Raw genomic sequence first — 4,152 nt, 5'->3', positions numbered from 1 at the left:
TATGTCTCTGGGTCAGGATATTGTGGGCTTTGAGACCTTCTAAGGGCCTATCAGGGCTCATGAGACCATAATTTCATTAATAATTCTCCTTCCCAGTTTAACTGGAATCTTCATAGTCTTAATTATATTCACTCTGACACCTTTTCATACTTAATTTCTCAATTTTCTTAAAAAATAAGCCATGCACACAATGAAACAGTGCCTTTCAACACGCGCTTTTATGTTCACCAAATTCAATGAATTGAAAAGAAAGCTAGGCCTAATTGTCACAGTAGTCAATTTTTAGTTTACTCTCCTTTTTGCCTCGAAATATTTCTTCTCTCTTCTATTCCATTTTTTTATGCCCAGTCATAGAGCGCTTATGGTTGCCTCTGGTTCCTTGTATCTGTCAGGCTTTCATTAATAATACGAAAGTAACTGCTCATTTTCAGTCTGGAAGACCAATGCAAGCTTTTATTTTGTCACTGGCAGTTTAGCAATGAAGTTTTCAGAAGCCCCTGGAAAGATTTTGCGCATCAAACACCCACTGTTGGGAAACTGATATGAATCCTGAACAGCCGAAGCTGTGGGCTAATTGAGCACTCCAGGACTTGTCATGCTGGTGCTCATCCAAGATGGTTACAGAGACTGATGATTTATGACTTCACATCCTGATTCCTTCTATTGAAATTGGAAACAAATGTTTTACATAGATTCCTCACTTTTTTGGTAATTGCACAATGAGCAAAGTCTTGTGGGAGTTTTCATTCTTTCTGACACAGTATTTTTTGATGATACTTCATGAGATTTGAGTGAAAAAAAAGAAAAATAATGAAGCTTACACTTTCTTGTAGCTAGAACAAAGCCTTCTTTTAGTAGTTCTGAAAGACCATAATCACAACAGAATCATGAAAATAATATAGGTAACTGTTATTTGGAATATTTACAATGGAATTAATTTTATATTAAACATTTATTAGTGAATATTAATGGTGATTTTATATAATCTTTTCACACTTTCTTGATTACCATGACTTCGTCCTTATCATGCAGAATCTCCAAATTGACAAGCATTACCCTATTATTTTTCCTAATTTCTGATATAGTGATTTTTGACTTTAGTTTGTTATCAAAAATTTCCAAAATTAGTATTTTATTTTTCACTTGAGAATGTAAAGTAAAAAAAAAAAACGCAGATTATCAGCTTTGTTAATAATTAGTTTTGTACACTTGAGAGGATTATTTCACTCCTTAAGCTATTTTCTTATCTGTTAAACAAGAAGTTTATAATATAAGAACTCTAAAATCTTTCACAGGGCTTATAATTTATGATTCTATATGGAAGAGCTTTGTTTTTATTCTAAAAGTATTTAAGGCATGACATTTTGACAACATAGTAGAAAAAAGTAACTGTCTCAAATGAGTAGAAGGCTCATGAATATACAAAGCAGAAGACACAAGATGAACAAGCAGAGATGAACAAGTAACATAGACAATTCTTCCTGTCCTAAATGAGTAAACAATGGCAAACATTTTTTAATAAAGTGAGAGATAATTCTAAATATAATGGGGACTATTTTCTTAAATTAATTGATATAAGTAAGTTATACATTCTTTTAATAAATATTTCTCGCTTCTATATTGTGATATACTGAAAAGAGTATTGTATCTACTTTCACAAATTTTGTTGCCTAAAGACCTATGTGACGTTAACTAAATAGCTGCAGTTTTCTTTTATAAAATTAGACTTAATTTATCTTTAAAGCTCTTTACATTTCTGAAAAGTTTGTTATTACTATGCAGGGATATATAGGATGGATTTATAGAGTCTAGACTTTGAAGCCAGGAGAATCTGGGTTAAAATCTTGGCCTTTTTTGGTTTTCTTTCTCTAGCTATGTGAACTTAGTCAAGTTATTGGAGTCATTGTGGTCACCGTGACTAAGTTTTATGATCGGTAAAACTTCAGTAGTTAACTAAATAAAAGTTCTCACTCATGTAACAGTTTAATCAGGTATTCCTGGTAAGGATGCTAGTTTTCTCTATGTGTGATTCAGGAACTTTTCTTTTCCCCACTATGGAGGTTCACCAGCCCAGAAGCCTTGGAATCCCCTACATTCAGGTCTAGGTAGAAGAAAACATGGAGAAGCTGCATTTGCTTTGTAAAAGTCTTCACCTGGAGGTGGCACAATCACTTTTGTTCACATTTCGCTGTTGAGAATTTATAGGTGGTTATTCTTGGATGCAAGGACGGCTACCAAATTCAATTCTTATCTCATCAACAGTCTCCTAAAAACCATTCCAGAAAGAAAAAACTTGTTGTGAACACCAAGTAGACCCTATTAGCCAAAGTCCAGGTGGGTAGATATTATTGATAAAAACAACTTGAAACTTTCATCTCATGTGCAAGTTTTTGCTCTGAAATATACATCTAAATATTAGGCAGAGTATACAGCCCATATCTGTCTTCAGTGGAAACATACTTTGCTGTTTTTCCCTATTGTGACTATCATTCTTCTCTGTACTCATGCTGCCACTGGCCAATTGGTCTTCTAAAAAATGAAGAGATGGAGAGGGAGAAGTTTCATACTGACTTCTCCACTGATGGAATTGCCAGCGGGAATACGTTTGATATAATGAAATCAAACAAGCATTTATTGAACAGTCACTGGGCTATATGCTAGTGTAAAAATAAAGAATAGTACAACATGGCCCCCATCTGTAAGAAGTTTATTTTATATGAGGAAACAAATTTATAGACCAGCAATTAAAATCTTTTGTTAAAAGTGCTATAATATTAAGTTTTATATGAATGCTATGGGAGATTACCTTCTAATAAAAAAAAAAACAATTTATCGCTACTACTACACACTCAGCAGAATGGCAAGACCAAGAATATCAATACTGGAGAGGATTTGGAGAAAGTAGAACTCTCATACATTACTGGTGAGAATGTAAAATGGTACTATTACTTTGAGAAAGGATTTGCCAGTTTCTTTGAACATACAACTACCCTAAAACCCAGCAATTCTTCTCTTAAATATTTACCCAGGGTACATGAAAATATATGTCCACAAAAATATTAATAGCAGTAAAAGTAGTTTAGTTGGGAGAATGACTAAACAAAGAAATACTACTCAATAATAAAGAAGAATATATTATTGATTCACCCATCAATATTAATGACTCTCAAAAACATTATGCTGAGTTAAGACAGCTTTATAGAAATCAATCAATACCATATTTATATGATGTTCTAGAGTAGATAAATATGAGCTATGTGAAAAAATATCAGAACATCACAACTGTAGATGGCTCTGGGGTTGTATAGGTAATGGTTAATTGGGAATACACATGAAAAACATTCTTGGGGCAATGAGATGGGTCTATATCTTGACAGGAATTTGGGTTACATAGACATGCGTTTGTCAAAATTTAGCAATGTACATGTAGGATTTCACATTTCATTGTATAAAATTTATCTCAAAAAAATGTTGTAAACAAATATGAAACTCTAATAAAATTTATGATACAGTTGTTAGCAGAAAGAACTTTACTTTGAAAAACATCATGAATAAATGGAAGGATTTAAAGGAAAAGGAATGGATAGACATACAAAAAACAAATAGAGTTCAATGTTAATGGTTAGACATAGTGGGTACAGATATTCACTGAAAAATTCTTTTGATTTCGCTATATGTTAAAAAATCATAATAAAATAGTTGGCATAAATAAAATAGAGTAGAAATGATCTCACTCTTTTCACCTATGTCATGAACCTCCTATGTGAAATAATTCTGTTACATAATCCCTTAATTTTTTTTCTCTTCAATTTTTCTTCCTATTGTTTTTGTTTTCCTCAATTTACAAATTTGCTTAGCATTCCACCACCTTAAACAAAATTCGTCCCTAAACGTGGTATCTTCAAATTGCTTTTTTTTTTTTTCTCTTAGAAAACTTTTCTTTAGATTGAAAGGTATCTAAATTTGCCATCATGCTAGCTTCTCTTTCTCACCCCCTAGCAGTTTGGTGTTCGTCTTTATTACTCAATTAAAGCTGCTCTCTCTATGGTTACCAATAGCCACATAATTGCCAAATCCAATGTTCCTTTCTCAGTCCTCATCTGTTGCATTTGAGGTCACAGCAACAGGCCGGATGAGGCAGCTGGTTTCGTT

Source organism: Rousettus aegyptiacus, unplaced genomic scaffold (genome assembly GCF_014176215.1).
Source record: "Rousettus aegyptiacus isolate mRouAeg1 unplaced genomic scaffold, mRouAeg1.p scaffold_m13_p_4, whole genome shotgun sequence".
Taxonomy (NCBI): Eukaryota; Metazoa; Chordata; class Mammalia; order Chiroptera; family Pteropodidae; genus Rousettus; species Rousettus aegyptiacus.
Note: the sequence above shows the minus strand (reverse complement) of the source record.